Source organism: Lissotriton helveticus, chromosome 8 (assembly GCF_964261635.1).
Source record: "Lissotriton helveticus chromosome 8, aLisHel1.1, whole genome shotgun sequence".
NCBI lineage: Eukaryota > Metazoa > Chordata > Amphibia > Caudata > Salamandridae > Lissotriton > Lissotriton helveticus.
Window position 1 is genome coordinate 1419790465 of NC_136069.1, and position 19056 is coordinate 1419809520.

Below are 19056 nucleotides of genomic sequence, written 5' to 3' on the forward strand. Positions count from 1 at the left end.
AGATGACCCGGAGAAACAATCGGAGGTTTGGTTAGACTCATTTGCAATATCTCAAAAAATAATAAAACCCGCCAACCTCAGAAGAAATCATCTCTACACGGCACACAGGGTCTACTGGTCTCCCTCCAAGCTCGCAAAAATATCGGGAACACCATATTTCTGCCCCAGAGGCAAAAATACAGAGGCAGATGATGTACACATTTTTGCAGACTGCATAAAGATTAAAAACTATTGGTCATCGGTCTGTATTTTTTTAGAAGAGGTATTGCTTAGATCAATCACGTGTAATTCCAGACTGATCCTTATGGGTTTGCTAGAGGAATATGATACCAGAGATAGTATCACCCAGTTTATATTCTATGTGATTGTTATCACAAGGAGGGAGATCTGCAGAGAATGGAAATCCCAGACCCCCCGAGGTTTGCAGACTGCTTAAAAAATATTATGACTATTAGTAAAATAGACCTCTTGTGTGGAGGAGAGGAGGCGGCAAAGATTTGGGCCCCTCTGATAAGATGGTCCGACAGTTAGACATGATTATGCCAGGGGTTTGCGGTCCGGTCCTCCTCAAGACAAGGCACAGAGACATCGATCAGGGGAGTTGGACTGGTAGAGAACCTACCTCTGGGAGATCTCTTGAAAGCTAAACATAATAATAAAGTATTCCAGGGCGCACAGTTAGGTATTATGTTGGCAGAATTGAGAGTTTCCATCTAGAGTTATTCCATCTGGTGGCATATATGAGGACAAAGAGAAAAAAAAAAGAAAAAAAAAATTATTGTTGAGGGAGGCCTGTACTTTCATGGGGGGCCAAGTTGAATTTCTTTGGACTTTCATCCAGTAGGCCCAGAGGTAACCATGGGTCCAACCATGTTTCTGTGGTGTCTGTTGAATTTCAAGTTTATAAACATGGATGGCATTGGATTCAATTGCAAACTGTGTTTTTTGGAGTGCATTTTCAGTTTTTGGGTGTGTGTTAATTAAATATTGACTTTTCAGCCAAAAGGTAACCCTAGGAGTTCATATAGTTAGTGCAGGTCTGCTTGATTTCATTGTATGTACTTTCTGTGGGTGGCCTGGCCATGTGGTGGTGGCCATTTTGTGTGACCTTCCACTGTGCTTTTGCCATAGGCCTCCAAACTTGTGGCCTATTCTGCCAGTAGGCCTAGAGTCCCAGAGGTAGTCATAGGGGGTGTTTGATGTAGCTGTTTCTATGTTGTCTGTTGAATTTAAACATCATTTAGGGCATGGATGGCATTGGATTGAATTCCCAAATGTGGTGTTTGGGGTGTAGTTAACTTTTTGGATGTGTGTTAATAATAAATGCATTTGTTGTATGTGTTGTTGTTGTGTAACTTTCCAACCTTTTTAGCCATGCGGATTTTCTTTTTTGCATTAAGCTGTGATGTGTAACAGGCATCCTCCATTGTCTGGCCATATAGGGATATAGGCCTGCTTGAGTTTATTGTATGTAGTATGTACTTTCTTGTTGGTGGGCTGACCATGTGGGTGGTGGCCATTTGGTGAAACCAGGCATTGTGCTTTTCCTATAGGCCTGCATTGTCTGTTTTTTTTTCCTTTTCTTTTTTTTGAACGCATGGCCATGTGGTGGCGGCCATTTTGTGGGACCAGACACTGTGCTTTTGCCATAGGCCTCCAAGCTTGTGGCCTACTCTGCCAGTAAGCCCGGAGGCACTACTCGAGTCATCATCATGGGTGCATGAAAGTTAAACAACTGTTTTTGTGGTGTCTGTTTAATTTGTAACATCATGTATGGCATGGATGGCTTTGGATTGATTTGCAAAATGTGGTTTTTGGGGTGGAATTTCAGGTTTTGGGTGTGTGTTAAAAATAATGGCTTTTTCTGCCAGTAGGTAACCCTAGGAATTCAGCTTGCGTAGTTTTGGTAAGTTTGCACATTGCGACAACGCGACCTTACAGTTTTTGTCTTCTTCGCGCGCTCAATCTGCGTGCTCGGGCACGCGATAACGACTTTTTGTACAGTTTGCGTTGCCGAACACGGCGAATTTGCAATCTCGCGCGCAATATGTCTAGAGTTGCATAAAACCTTCTTGAAAATTATGATTTTGTTCATTTTGCAAAAAAAAATCCTCAGGTTGTCATTTGGTTGTAGTTTTTGGAGCATGGAGTCATTTTTCTGTTTTCATTTTTTTTTTAAAAGAGGAAGGAAGTTCCCCAGAGACCTCAACTTCCTGTTCCTGTCCTTTGTATGTACTTTGTAGTTTGAGGGTGGGCTGACCATGTGGGTGGCGGCCATTTTGTGAAGCAAAGCATTGTGCTTTTGCCTAAGGCATGCATTTTCTGTCTGCTCTTTCTTTTCATGTTGTTGTGGGTGGCCAGGCCATGTGGTGGTGGCCATTTTGTGTGACCTTCCACTGTGCTTTTGCTATAGGCCTCCAAACTTGTGGCCTTTTCTGACAGTAGGCCTAGAGTCCCAGAGGTGGTCATCGGGGGTCCTTGATGTAGCTGTTTCTATGTTGTATTTTGAATTTAAACATCATTTAGGGAATGGATGGCATTGGATTGAATTCCCAAATGTGGTGTTTGGAGTGTAGTTAACTTTTTGGATGTGTGTTAATAATAAATGCCTTTGTTGTATGTGTTGTTGTTGTGTAACTTTCCAACCTTTTTAGCCATGTGGATTTTCTTATTTGCATTAAGCCGTGATGTGTAACAGGCAACCTCCTTTGTCTGGCCAAATAGAGACATAGGCCTGCTTGAGTTTATTGTTTTCTGGGCTGTACCCATGTGCCTGTGATGAGTGACCATGTGACTGGGGGCCGTGGTGGTGGTAGTAGTAGTGTGCTATTTTGTTTTTGCCACATAGGCCTGTGTGTCTTTCCATTGTTCCTGTTGGCTTACTGTTTCCATTGCTATCTGCTGCAGGTCACTGATGCTGCATCCATCCAGCATGATGCACAAATTAAGGATACACAAGTTCCACTTCCACTACATTTGTATTTTAGTTCTTTGCTATTCTTACTCTTACTGAGTGTACTAACACTCTTAATTAAAATTAAAGCACAACAAATTCCACATTTGACTGTTGTTCTTCTTTCTTTGCTTGTAGGTGCACAAAAGATTGAGGAGGAGGTGTCTGTCATCATTCATCGACCGTTGTACTGCCAGACGAACGTCCTGCTGTTGTACTTGATCTTAGCCAGACCAGAGGTAGTGCGCAGCATCATCCTTAGTAGATTAGACTACTGTAATGCGTTGTTGCTGGGTGCCCCTGGCTGTTTGATCGGCAAGCTGCAACGCATTCAGAACATGGCAGCTAAGCTGGCCCTTTCCCGATTGCGCTCGGCCTCCTCCTCTCTAGCGCTGAAGGATTTACGCTGGTTGCCCATCCTTCAGCGTATTGACTTTAAAGCATCTTGCATTGTCTTCAAGGCCCTTCATGGTCAGGGGCCTGTACTGGTACAAGAGCTTTTTTCCTGGTACACCCCAGCCAGATCTTTACGGTCCTCATCAGCCTATCTAGTGGCGGTGCCTAGAATGCAAAGGGTGCAAATGGATGGCCGTTCCTTTGGTCACACTGCCGCCAAACTTTGGAATTCTCTCCTGCTAACATTAAGGAGCATTGACAATCTTGCTTCATTCAAGAAAGGCTTGAAATCCCATCTTTTTCCTAGGGATGTGTAACTCCTTCTGTTGTGTGGGCTAGGTCATTATGAGTCAAAGTGCCAGGATACCCTCTGGGTGATAGTTGCGCTATCTCTGCAACTTGTGCAACTGAGTGCTGTTGACATCTGAAGAAGATGGGTCCAAAGAAAGCAGGTACCAGGTCCTCCAAGACCAAGAAAGTTGCTGAGAAGAAGAAGGAAGAACAGAAGAAGGAAGTGACACTTAAGTCTGGTGTTGACCCCAAAACCTTTTTTGGGAAACCAAAAAGTACGCCTGCAGCAGCAGTGTCCAGGGGGCAAGCTGGGGCCAGCACCTTCGCATCAGTGGGTCCAACCCACCAACCCAGGCCCAGGCAGATGAGTGTGGAAGAGGTAGCCAACCTAATGGTGGAAAGCAGTGATGCTGAGCCTGACCTAAACTTATCGCTATCTCAAAGTAGTACACAATCAACGCATGAGGGAACACAGCAGATAAGTGGTAAAAAACAACAACTGCAACCACCGCCCGCAATAGTAGTTGTTGTTCCTCCGAAAGTAGGGGCAGTTCAGGAAATTGAGCCTCATGCAGAGCTCGAAGAAGAGGAAGCCACTTGTGCAGGAGATCTATTGTCTTCCAAATCCCCACAAAGGAAAAGGAGGGTTAGTCCATCGAGTTCTTCGCCAAGCATCCCTTCTGATGATCTAGATCTTACTTGGGAGCCACAACAACCTGGGCATGAGAGGGAGACACATCCCAAGACCAGGTAAGGGAAAAGGAAGGTTCCAGAAAGCCTTACACTTATGGAGGTCGATGTAGAACAGCAGGATAATGATGATGATGAGTCTGACCCAGTCATCACAAGCATCACTCCCGGCCCCGAGGACATGGAGACCAACATTTTTCCCCTTTCCAGAATGGCTGTGACTAGTAGGGATGTAACACGCATACCTCCAAAACAGCCAACACCAACACGACCTCCAGCTTCCATATTTACATTAGCAAAGGGCCGGCAGTGTCCTACATCCAGCACAAGCACCACCTCAGCAGAAGTAGGTAGTGGGACTACTGCGCAGCCACATAGTCAAATTCAACACACACCCTCCAGTTCATCCGGCATTGGAAGTGGCACCTCTAGTAGGAGACAAAAGGTAAGCTCCCCAGTGTGGGACTTCTTTATGGTTAGCGTAAAGGAGGAGAACATTGCTATATGCTCCATTTGTCATTTCTTTGTTAGTCGTGATATGCTTGGTACAAACTATGGTTCCGGAGGCCAAATGACCCATTTGAAAAAACACCACGCAATCAAGTGGGAGGACCACCTTCGTAGCATAAAAACTGGAACCATTGATGTTGGTGGGGATAAAGTAGTGCAAGGTCCACTCACGGTCAAACAGGAACAAGAAGAAGAGGGAGACATTCTATCTGGTAGTGGTACACAAAGTAGCCCTGTCCCCAGCACTGCAGTGGTACAGCCCACATCCTCCACAGGAGCAATATCTCCTTGGCACAAGAGTAAGAGTCAGCCGTAGACACCAAGGAGTACTGCAATGCAAAGTACTGTGTCGAGCCGAACAGAAAGAAATACCACAACACGTACCATTCTTAGCATGTTTACTCGGCAGGAGGGAAAGTACGAACGCAACCACCCAATAGCACGTTCGTACAATGCTAAGCTGGCTAAAATGTTAGCACTGGACCTTCTCCCTTTTTCTTTTGTTGAAGGGGTGGGTTTTCTGAAATTTGTGACAACAATCTGCCCAAAATGGAAGGTTCCCAGCCGCTACTATTTTGCCAGAGTTGCTGTTCCAGCACTACATCACGACATGCTGGAAGTGCTTGGAAAAGCCTTACATCAGAGTGCTGTAGTATCCACCTGACAACGGACATGTGGACCAGTTGCCAAGCCACTGATTACATGTACATCACTGCACACTGGATCTCTTTTTCAGGTGTTAGAGAAAAGCTATTTGCAGGCGTTGACACTGTTGAGATTTTTAATGAGACTCGCAGACATGCAACTGTAGCCATGTTTGCTATGGAGAAATCTCACACTGCTGCAAATATTTTGGCTGAGTTTAACAGCAAGGTCTTTGAATGGCTGCGACCAGGAGGGCTTAACATTGGTTTTGTTGCCACGGACAATGGCAGTAATGTAGTTAAGGCCATGAAAGATGGTGGCTATTTCAGGGTCCCGTGTTTGGCACACTGCATTAACATTGTTACTGACGTTGATGGAGTTGTGCACTACCAGGATATCCAGGCGATAATAAAGAAGCTCAATCAGTTTCTTCGTTGCAAAAGTCTTTGTTTGATATAATTCCAAAATATAAAAGCAACAGCCAACGTGTTTCGTTCTTAGAACTTCGTCAGGGCTGTTAGTAAGTCGTCTCCACGAGGTGCCGGATATCTCCTAGAACTTTAACATTGTTGTTCAAGACTTTTTGAAAAATTAAAGCAAAGTCAGCAACTTACTGACCACATGCAGAAGAATATGCACACATTTCAACCATTCTTTTACAGCCCGGAGACAGCTAAGGGTCATTCAAACGAGCATAAAATGCTAGTCAAAGCACTCATCCAGGAGGTGTCAACACGTTGGAACTCAACTTATTACATGCTTGATCGTATGTTTGGGCAGTACATACCACTTAATGCTTATGTCACGACAAGAAGATTAGGGGATCTTACTGTGAAAGCCATGACCATTGAGATGTGGCAATGGGACCTCATTACATGCCTGACAGAGATGCTACTTCCTTTTGAGGTCTTCACACTTGCAGTCATCAGGGAGGACTGTACTATGGGCCAAGCTATCCCATTGTTGTACATGCTAGAGCAACAGCTGAAGGAGGTGTCTGAAACATACGAAGGTGTGGAAGACAAAGTAGACGCATGTTATTTGGCGAACGCCTTAGCCATCCGCTTATCTGACAATACAAGGATCCAAAAAAAGTTTGTGTCACATCGACATTGCATTACTGCCACAATTTTGGGTCCACGGTACAAATTATTTCTGAACAGTAATGCAGTAATTCCTTTTTTAGAAGGGGATGTTGCCAAGAACAAAACTTTAATAGCTGAGGAAGCCACTAATTTAGAAAACAAACGGCTCTCAATTAGAGGCCTGCCAGTGCCAGCCCAGGACAGTGCAAGTACTACAGGGCATCCAGAGTCAAGTTCTTCTTCATAGCATGAGAGCAGTGCGTTTGCTTCCCAACAGTCACCAACACTACCAATAATAAAATCAACAACAACACCAACAAGATCGGATTCATCAGACACAACCAAAAAAATAGCTGATTGGTTTCTACCGAAAGGGATGGCTAAGTCCGTTGCTGGTGCAAAGACAAAAGGGGACAAGCAAATCGGAGCACCACTGAACGTTGAGCGGATGGTCCAGGCCTATCTGGATGACACAATAGAGGTCTTCATGGAGCAAAGCCCATTTATGTATTGGTATGGGAAAAGAAGCCAATGGCCAGTGCTCAGCAGGCTGGTGATAAAGTATCTGGCTTGCCCTGTCACAAGTGTCACTTCTGAGCGTGTTTTCAGTGCTGCTGGTGCCATTGTTACTGTGAAAAGGACCAGTCTCTCACCCAAAAGCGTGGAGAGGTTAACCATGATCAAAATTAATCAGCACTTCATACCACCAGACTACAAAATACGTGAATCACAGCAGGAAGAGGAGAACGACTCCGAAGACATAAGTAGTGGGTTACATTACCTACTTCTGTCTGAACCACCAGGGTTTGCGGACGAGCTCCTCTTCCCTGACAACTAGGCTTTCAAATTGTTACTTTCTCCCTTCCTTTATTTGTGTGCGTATCTGTCTTTCTGGTTCAAATCAAACCACAACAAATCCATCACCACAGTCTCTTATTTTTATTTACCTATTGGAGTTGCACGTCTGTGCATTTAACTGTCCACTCGACTCCTCAGAGTCCTGCTCCGTATTCCTGACTCGCCCTAAATACATTTCCATTCTGCCAGACATTGGATGGAGATGGAGAATAGTACAATAATTTTTTTATTTTTTTTATTTGAGTCTTATATAGCGCACGGTTACCCTTGAGCATCCCGGCGCTTGTCAAGGAATCCATCAGACCAAAGCAAAGCTGTTCAGCGTATTTAAGATGGAAAGAGATGAGTTTTCAGAAGCTTCCGAAAACGAAGAAAGCAAGTCTCACGACGCAACTGCAAAGGAAGTGAATTCCACAGGGTGGCTGTGTGCACCGAAAATCTTCTACCTCCAGTGCGCGCCTTATGAACTCTGGGGACCTGTAACAAAAGTTTTTGGTCAGAGCGAAGAGCTCTGTTAGGTTTATAAGGCACCTCTAGCTTCCTTAAAGAGGGGGGTCCTTTCCCTTGAAGAATCTTATGAGCCGTACAGAGAGCCTTAAATTTGACCCTCTCTCTTACCGGGAGCCAATGCAATGCTTTTAAGGCGGGCTTAGCTGATTGTCGCCTTGATGTATTAGTCAGCAACCTAGCCGCAGCATTTTGCACCTGCTGCAGCTTACTGAGTGTGGCTTCCGGGGCACCAAGGAATATAGCATTGCAGTAATCCAGCCTGGAGATAATTAACCCCTGGATGAGTAACCTCCTTGATGGGAAAGGGAGGAGGGGCAAGATTTTACGGGCCGAGCGAAGAAGCCCGAAGCACACCCCCGCTGTTTTCTTGGCCTGAGTTTGATTGATGAAAAATTTATAATGCGCAAAACAATAACCCGCAGGTATCAAGGCGCCTAACAATAACATCTAAAAATGGAAACATGCATCCTTACACATAGGCTTGCAGGAAGAGGCGAGTTTTAAGGGCACTTCGGAATTTCTGTAGGGAGGGTAGGGACCTGAGATCCAGAGAGAGATCATTCCACCATTTAGGGGCCAGGGTGGAGAAGGCCCTGCCACCCCACTTGGCTCTTCGTATGCGGGGAACTGTCAGGAGCAGTTTCCTGGAGGAGCACAAGTCCCTTCCAGGAGTGTAGTGGGAGATGATGGAACCAACTCCCGTGTCGCTATTCTTTGCAATGGCTCTATAGGTCATGCATAGGACTTTAAACCGTACTCGGTGCTCTACCGGTAGCCAATGCAGCGCTTTCCTGGCCAACGTGGCCGAGGAGCGTCTGGGAACATCCAGAACAAATCTGGCTGCGGCATTCTGGACTACCTGCAAGCGCTGCAGCAGGCTCCTGTTTAGCCCCGCGTACAGCGCATTACAGTAGTCCAGTCGTGAGCCGATAAGTGCGACAGCTATTTGCTTTCTGGATTGCTGAGAGAGATATTTCCTGATTCTTCGCAGGGTGTGGATTAAGCCCCAACAGGTGGAGATGGTTCTACTAACCTGTCTGCCCATATCCAGGACAGGGTCTATCATCACCCCAAGATTCTTAGCAGATGTTGTGGGGGAAGGGCACTCTCCTAGCGAGTCAGGCCACCAGCTGGCTGACCAGATGTTCTCTTTCCCTCCAAACACCATCACCTCAGTCTTCTCCCCATTCAGTTTGAGTGAATTCTGGATCATCCACTGACCAACCGCCTCCATGCAAGATCTAAAGTTGGAGGCAGTTGGTGCATCTGAATGGGAAAGAGAGACGAGGATTTGGGTGTCATCTGCATAAGAAACTACCTCCATCCCGAAAGTTCTAATTAGTCTGGATAGTGGGGTCAAGTAGATGTTAAATAGGGTCGGACTAAGAGCCGACCCTTGCGGGACCCCACACAGCACCGGTCGGGATGGAGATAGGAACTCCCCCAGTTTGACTCTTTGTTCCCTTCCGTCAAGGAAGGAGGTCAGTAGATCTAGAGCTGCGTCCTTCACCACCACTTCCCTCAGACGAGATGTAAGTACTGAGGGGGAGAGGGTATCAAAGGCCGCAGTTAGATCTAACAGGACCAGGAGATCCTGCTCCAGCCAAACTCCCAAGCTCTTGATCTCCTGCTTGGGGCTGGGGCGCTCCCCCAGGCAGCTGGGCCAGACGGACAAGGGGAGAGAGGGAGTCTTATGCCCTAACAGCATAATCTCCGTCTTAGCACCATTAAGCTTAAGCGACGATTCACTCATCCAGGTATGTACGTTTGTCAGGCATAGGCGCAGCACGTCTGGATTCTTCTCCAGTTGGGATAAAGCAACCACCAGCTGGGTGTCATCAGCATAGCTTATAATTTTTATCCCAAAAGGGGCCACCGCATCCTCCAGGGGGGCCATATAGACGTTAAATAAAGTAGGGCTCAACGAAGAGCCCTGTGGCACACCACACTGGAGGGGGATAGATGGAGACTTCTCGCTGCCTTCCCAGACCTGATAAGTACGGCCATGCAGAAACGACCTGAGCCATTGCAACGCAACTCCTGTGACCCCCACATTGGACAGCCGTTGGATCAGCACTTGGTGGTTTACAGTGTCAAAGGCAGCACTGAGGTCCAGGAGGATCACTGCCACTGACCCTCCTGAGTCCAAAATGCTCCTTGCTTCCTCCACGACTGCCAAGAGGGCGGTGTCTGTGCCCTGCCCTGGCCGGAAGCCAGTTTGAGAATCCCTCAGCAAGCCGTTGGATTCCAGAAAGACGGATAGTTGTCGATTAACCAGTCTTTCAGCGATCTTACCCACGCCCGGCAACAGAGAGATAGGCCTGAAGTTGGCCAGATCTGACGAATCTAAATTGGGTTTCTTCAGAAGCGCCTTTACAACCGCTCTTTTCCAGCTTGGCGGCACCACACCCTGAGTGAGTGATGTATTAATCAAATTCGCTATAGGAGCTGCAACAACAGATGTAGCTTGTTTCAAAAATCTCATTGGGGCTGGGTCCTCTGGTGAACCAGTCTTCATGGATCCCAGCTCCTTTGTGACTTCAGCTACAGAGATTGGACCGAAGGTATCCAAGCGGAGGCCTTCTCCTGCTGTCTGATTTCCTATCTGTACAACCTGTGCGACTTGTGGCAGGGCAGCTATGATGTTCTCAATTTTTAGATGAAAAAATTCTGCTAGCTCTCTACACTTCACCGCAGGATTATCCTGTGATGGTGGAGGCTCCGGAATTTTGAGGAGTTCATTTACCACTGCAAAGGTCTCTCTCGAGGAATTAGAGGCACTTTTTATCCTTTCTTCAAAGAATTGCGTCTTAGCACTGCGAAGAGCGTTTTTATATGATCTTATTGCAGTGCGATAATCATCCCGGCTTGCCACCTCCCAATTTTTCCTCCAGGTTCTCTCCAGTCTCTTGCATCCTTTCCTAAGGGTGCGTAAGTCCGGTGAATACCAAGGGGCGGAACCCATCCTTTTACCCCTCTTTGCTACTCTTTTTTTGGGGAGAATAGCATCCAGGGAGTTGGTTATCCACAACTCAAAGTCTGTATCGGCTGTAGCCGGATCAGCTGCTACCGGGGGGCATGAGCTCTCAAGTCTCGCAGTCCAATTATCTACTGATAGCCTGGAGCAGGCCCTCTCCAGAGTGCATACTCTCGGAACGGGGGCCACTCTCGGGTCAATCTGCAGGCTAACCTGGACCAGAAAGTGGTCGGTCCAAGGCAGCGGACAAGCGGGCAGAACTGTGAGATATGACATATTCATGAAAATGGGATCAAGAAGGTGGCCCTTGGAATGGGAAGGTCCCAGGTTTTTTAGGGTAAGATTATAGGCTTTCAGATCACTCAGCAGATCCGCCGCCACAGAATCAGTTTGGTCATTAAAATGGAGATTTAAATCTCCTAACAACATAAAATTAGTTGTCGCGGAAGCCAACTGCGTAACTGTTTCCATCAAAGAGCCAATAAAGCTCCCTAACACTCCTGGGGGGCGATAGATCAGGATGCCTGACACAGTCACCGTAGGGGACACCTGGATAGAGAACTGGCAACTCTCACAATCCAATACGTTGCTGTTCTGCGCCTTACACACCAATGTGTCTCTATATATAATGGCAATACCGCCACCCCGCCCCTTAGGTCTATCGAGATGGTATATCAAAAAGCCAGGGAGAAGGGCTTGCACCATGTCTACGCCTGAGCTGGCAACAATCCAGGTCTCCGTCAAGAACAGGATGTCCAGTTCGTGATCTTGTATCAGGAAATTAATTTCCAGAGCATGACACGGAAGAGATCTACAATTAAGCAGCGCCATTGAGAGGGAGCTTTTTCCCTTAGATGGTTGCATAGTAAGGCATGTCCTACAGGCAGTGTATGGTGATGAACCCTTATAGGTGTACTTACATGAAGGCTTTTTTGGAGCTCGTAGCGACAAAATGTCCTCTCGGGAATACGTTATCGGTGTTTCAGATGAAACAACCAGCGAATCAGGCCCTAGGCCCGTCTGGGCCCGGACGGGCACAGACGGGCTGGACTCTGGTGTGACTCCGGCGCGATTACGGCGCGCCCGCTGCGCGTCACCGCTGTGCGCTTCCATGTGGCCTCTAACAGTCCCTCCATAACAAGTTAAACGTACGTGACCAAAGCCATCTTCTGTTTTGTTTCCAATCTGAAACTCATCACTGTCTTAAGGCTACCACCTCTGTTTGCAGGCATACACAACTCTTCACTGTCAGAACTTGAGCAGGCATCCAAAACTAAAGTAAACTCGTCATCACTTTCAGAAGGCTCTGCATCTCTGATCTGACAGCCAAAGAAAAGAGCAAGACAGGTATATGATTAATGAATGATGCCATGCTTTGCATTGGATGCTTGCTGACTTTAAGCAAATGTGCATGAAGTCGAACTATACTAGTAGTTAAAATAATAACAAAGTAAACGTGACTCAAGTGATAGTCAATGTTTACATGTTGTTTAATAACAATTGTACTCCTACTACTGCAGGTGCAGTCTGGACTTACTTAATCAGAGTCACTCACTACAGACTGAGTTGGTGTTGGTCTGTTGGACAACATGTACATGTACCACACCATTATGATGTTGATGACCATACTATCTTTGCACGCAGTCAATCAGTTGGATCTGAGATGATTGATGGAATGCATTTCAGGAAGTGGCATAAAAGGTAAACACAACCAATCAACAAGAACCGCAGCAGACCTAGGCTACTACATGCCTGTGCAGTGGTGGAGTTGAATTATAGTGGTATGATGACTGACAGTGGTGCATTAATTTAGTCACTTGATTTGTAAAATGCTAGGTTGCTGTATATGCCTTTTGTCTGGCTCTGTCAAAAATTAAGGTAAATGGAGTTTGGGTCACGGCCCGGTGCCGTGGGCCTGTTCTGTGCTGGCTCCTGTCCTGTTGTTCTTGTAGCTTAATGCTGTGTAAATAGTAGAGTAGACACAATGTATCCAAGCCGCCTCAGTCTGAAAGTCTTCTTGCTCAAGAGTCTTTTTGCACTACACCGTAATTGATGCTTTTTTTATTCATTTTTATTTCAATACCCTTTTGTTTTTCCATTAACACTTACAGGCCGGCCTTTTACCCAGTGTTATTATACTTGGAGCAACAACTCACACTTACCTTACCAATCCGCCAGGCAGTGACACCCATGAATGATGTGCAGAGTGTCCATTGAAGGGAGGATCAAGATGAATGAAGAGATACAACTACACATTTGGACCTGGATAATACAGTAACTTTAGTATCATATTCTTCTGTTTAATAATTTGATTCCTTTTTTCTCTTCTTTTACAACTGCGTGACTTTGTTTGCTAATTGCTCCACACAACTATTTTTTTTATTTTCTTTGCTTGCTTTCAGCCCGGCACAGCAGGGAATTAGGGTTTCTCTCAGAGCATACAGCCAAGGCAAATTTCATATAACACTACTTCCCTGTACTGTCTAATTGTGTAGTAGTATTTAAGTACTACTCATTAACTATCAAGTTATCTTCATCATGCATGCATTTCCGTTTTCTCCCTTTATAGATTTATTGGATAGCGGATCATCGTTGTCTTCAAATATTGTTTTGCTTTTGTTGTCTCCATGCGTACTGTTTTTCTTTGTCAAACCTTTCCCCAAACCATCCTTCCCATCCATTCATCAAACCCTAACTCTCTTCCCCCGAGCTGTGTAATTTTATATTGAGGTGTGATGTGACTACATTAAATCTACACCAACAATTGATCACACGCTTGCTGGGGCAGATGTGGTGAAAGCAACACTAATTAAATGTCAGCATAGCAGGGCGAAGATCTTCTTCTGCTTGCCCACCCATGCTCAGTGTATGTACAAGCCAATTAATTTTCCAAAGGGACCCACCAAATACATCATAATTAATTGCCGGCATTGATTGGATTTACAGCATTAGAGTTTACGAATTAGGATTGTGTTAAGTCACTCTTTCAACACGACTACAGTTTAACTTCTTAGCTTCTTGTACTAGGCTGTCCCCACCACCATTGTTTTCTTTTAGTTTAGCAGTTGCAATATTGTTTGTTTGGCAGTCTTCTTATGTACTGTACTTTCCAACTACTACTCCCACAGTCTCTCTCATGCAAATGACTGTATCTTTTTTTTGTGTGCAAATGCTAGTGCTAGTGTCTACTAGCACTACCATGACCATGGCACCTTCTCCATTCTCTTGGGAAACCATGCAGCCATTGCTGTGCCAAACTTAATCCTCATCAATCAAAGGTAAGATAAGTTTGCTGGGAGGTATAATGGACTAGGAGACGCAACTGGTAGTACTAGTAGGACAAATATAACTCAGTGAGGGGTACCGCATCTATCTGTATGCATGTTACGAAATTGGCAGATTATTTAAATCAAACACTGGCTGCTGCCTTACATCTGCAAGTAAACCTTGTGACGTACATTAATTCGTGAAACAGTAACCCCCCCACAAAACATTAACATCGTATGTGTAAGTATAAATAAATAAAATGTATTTTCATAACAAAAATCGACTATCCCACACCGCACCCACCCCTCTCCCTAACCCCAACCAATGTCCAAAAAAAAGAAACCCCAACACCCTATTCCCACCCACCAACAAAAGTCCCAAAAAAATGGGCAAATCAACAGGGTCCATGTATAATTGACGTGCTGTAAGGTGTTTGTCTAAGGGGATTTGTACGCGCTCCTCTAATTGGTCTTCCAGCTGTGCCATCCGGAGGATAAGTTACTGGCAAAATGCACGGCACTTACATTTGCATCCATGTGGGGGGGGCAGCAGATGTTGAAAAATGGCAGCGGTAGGTGGCTGTCTGACCGCGGCGACGTACTCCTGCAGGCGGGGCCTGGCTGGGGCCCGGGGCATTGGAAGAGGCAGCAGCTGCTGCGGCCGCCTCCTCCTCCTCCTCCTGTGCCTGAGCCACAAGCCGGCGGTATTCCTCAATGATGGCCTGCAGTTTCCGTTTCCGGGCCCAGGTTGCCAACTCCTTCCGTGTTGGTTTTTGGGAAGGAGGGTATATAAAGAAAAAAACTGAATTGTAACCAAAACTCTTAGCAAAACAGTAACACAAAATTAATTCAACACATAGTGGCACAGTAGCACTAGCAGACACAGTACATAACATTTGTGGTAAGTATCTATCCTCCTGCTTCCCCGGCAAGCCAGCTCAGTCAGCTAAGCTTGCGTCCATGACCAACATACAAGTCAATACGCAGATGCCTGTTACTTTTATTTACTAAGCTGCAGGTGGGGAAGCTCCCATATTTTTCGATTAAGGGTGGCACTGGCCATACTCTCTTACATGAAGGGCAATTGCTCAATTTCACTTTCCCTGGGCCCTGGTGACTACAAAAAGGCAGATTAATAATAATATAATATACTTCTGATCCAATGATCATTACTTATATGGAACGACATATCAGTCCAGTAGCGGTCAGAGGTGGGAGTGATGGCGGGCGGTGACATAGGGAGAGGAAGGGTGGGGGGGAGAAAACTATGGATTGTGGGCAATTGATGGTAAGTAAACATATCAATAAATAAAACAAATTTTGTTGTGCGCACTTTATTCAGAATCCATAGTTTACCACCCCCCTGCCCCTCCCACTCCCCACATCACCACCCGCCAGCACTCCCACCACCGACCGCTAATGCATAAGGTAGTTTGTTCATTGATTGTGTAACCAACAGATAGGCCACCCTCTGCAGGCTGTCTGAGCTGCCACAATCGGGAAAAAAAATAACATAGGTAGGAAGTGGTCCTTAGAGTTAGAGGAAGGCACTTGATAATATATTTGATGTGCTTGCAACCTACTGAGTCATCAACTGTATTCTGAAATGAAATCCTACTTTTAAATAATATATCATGACCCTCTGCTTTGCTACTCTGGCTCAGTTTCTTTTACATTATCTTCAAAGTAAGACTCGTCTGCATCCAGTGACAGTCTCCACCTATGAGGAGTACATTCAGGGGGCATCCATCAATCAAAAGTAAATGCCTATCATTCTTTTGTTATATGTATCGCATAACACACCTTAGCTGGTTTCTCTTTCACCAAAAACCACCTAATGCATCCACTCCTTCCTTCCTTGCCTTGGCTTTGGGTTTGACCAAACACCGCTGATGATTCTAGCTATCCACTATCCACCACTATTGTGTCACCCACCCAGACAGGCATCTTCTTTCACCTTCCACCCTTCCTTCAACAACCCATGCATCTGATTCCTATCAGCCACCTGCATGCTGCTTCCAACGTATCCTTCTCTACTAGTTGTATTACATCTCTTTTGTCCTTCCTCCTTCCACCCTAGTTCTTTTTCCCTTTTTTGTTCAACACATCCATCAAGGTCATCTGATCTGACTTTTAGTCTTCTCCATTACTTTCACAGCAGAGTTGAAGTCTGATAGAAGAAGCCTTTGTTTACTCAACTCACGCTGGTAATGATATTGCTAATGCATTGGTAATGCTAAGAAAAGGGTGTCTTCTTCAACCGTTGTATATTGTTCAGTACATACTTTCTTAATAAGTCTCACAGTACAGTGAGTGAAGTGTTCCCCTTCCAGCTAGTAATGCCAATAAGTAATGAATATAACTTACCACCTCTCACCGCTGCTGTTTCCTCCCCCACTGGTGCTCCTGCAGGTGCCGCATCTCCTCCTGCCCCCTCCTGAATGGCAGCATTGGCATCGCCGCTGGCCCCGCCGGCACTGGTGGTTGGTACTGGTAGTGCACCTATAAAAAAAAGTACACCTTTTTAGATGCCTGTACACCTCCCCCTATTTTACTCATTTTCACCAGGAAGGAAGATTGAAAAAACACTTAAAGTACAACATAAATAATCACTAGTCCAAATTGCATACTACAGTAGAGTCAGTAGACAGACATTAGTCGTATTATTATATGGTCCCTAGGGTCATATAAACTCTACTCCTTCTCTAGTCTTTGGAAAGTTAACCTGAGCCATGTAACCATTTTAGATTCATGTCTACTATTTTGCGCATGTTACCTCGAGGCTTGTTGCGTGGTAAGACACCTTTGAGGCCACATGAGTGTTGCATACAAGTGAAGAGGTTGAAAAACAAGCCACTGTTTTTTATGGAGTTCGGTTAGTCATTATTGCTTAGCCATAATGTTACACTTTTTGGCATGACTGCGAAAAGCTTGCATAATTGTATTATACTGTCTAACGTGCCCCATTTTTCGCATAATAGGCAGAAGATACCCTTCTACGAACCCGAGATTTGCAGGGCTTATGAAAGATGCATGTAACCAGTATACGTTCAACGATGAGGGGTCTCCCAGAATTCACACAGATCTCTATCATGCACTAGTTGTAGAAATGTTTAGTTTTAATCTTCTTTATTTTGCCTGTTGGAGCTGAATGTAATTTCACGGAACAACTTACAAAGCTTGTTATTATTTGAAATAAATAAACCTTTTGAACTTGCACATAGACTGTGGCATATTTGGTGTGGTATTGTGGACATACATGTGTGAGTCAGCGAAAGGGTGTTATGTTCTAGGTTGTGTAATAAAATCATTGGGTATCTTCGTATGGGGGTTTGGGACATAATGACTAATGAGACACTATAGCTAGTCGGTCAGTGAATTGTGGGTTCTGAGTTCTGACTGAGTAAGGTCCAACCTCCCATCACCAACATCCTACTTCTAGTGCATAGTTTTGTATGTTGCTGTGCAGAATACCCACAACAGTAGTAGTATGTTCTACTACCCTAACAAAAAATACTAGACAAACATCTGGTTGCGCATTTTTGTGGTGGGAATTGTCAAAACCTAGAAATTAAAGAGGACAACGCGAAGGACAGGAGTGGGCCCAGTGGCTACAGCTATTGTTCTATCACAGCTTTATTTAAAAGAAAACCTTAACTAAAGAGTGGCCAACAGGGCAAGCTTAGCTACAGACAGTCTAGTAGTAGTAGTACAGAGAGTCTTAGCAGAGGCAGTTTGAAGGAACTGAGAGGCAGAGATAACCAAAATTTGGAAAACAGATAATGAAGAACAAAGAAGCTTTTGTTAAAAATAGAATTAGGAAGCATAATTAATAGTTTGCAAAAAATAAGGTGTGTTAAAAGTGAGGTAAATATAATTGTTAATAATATAAGCACTGTAGGACTTACTGGGGCCAGCAGCAGGATCCTCGGTAGAGGAGCACTCCTCTGGTGGTTGTCCCTCCGACTCGGACCCCGTCTTCTTGCCCCAGGGTGCTTATCATGTAAGAAATAATAAAGAAAGAAAGAAGCATTGAGTGCTGTGAAACAAATAAATCATTACAAAAACGCTCAAATATTTTAGGAAACAACAATTGCAATAAAAATTTACCTATCTAAAAATGACTACTGACTTGCAGTATTCACGGACCGTCTACTTATATGAACACTAATCAAATGTTCCATAATCATTCTGATTGCAGAATACTAACAAAGTCAGTACCACTTGACCTACACCACCTATTCCAGACGGGTCAATTGTTCAGTAAGTCTGCATTTCCATTTTATTTTTGCCAGCAAAAATGCATTGATGAGATATAGGACACATGCAAAAATTTGTCCATATACCAAATTGTTGGTTGGTTGCGTCGTATGTTGTTCTGCTACTGACTGACAATGCTATTGCTAAGCCTACCACTCACTAAATAAACTACAAAAAGGTTGTATGGAGGACTGGGGTAAGAAGCATTCAGTGACAGAGGAGGCATCACGCAGACCGTAAAAAAAATATGAACTAATACTAAGTAAACCTATTATCCATCCGCCACTATTTCACTGAAGGACAATGGAAAGACTAGACTCTAGCAATAGCATTAACTAATTTCAGTTCTCTAAAGTAAACTCTAACATCATTAACCAGCCCAAGGTAGTGCAAAGTTACAAACAAGTGAGAGAAGTGCCGAGCAGCACCTGTGTCATACAATCAGAGAAGATTTTGAAACGGAATTGACCTGCAATGTAACTAAGTGCTCCAGTAATCGTTTTATTCGTCCAAGAATTATACACGATACTTATACTACTAAATATTACTAGCTACTAACCAAGCCCCACAACCTCGACACCTAGCGGGTCTAACAGGTCCTGCTCCCGGTCCAGG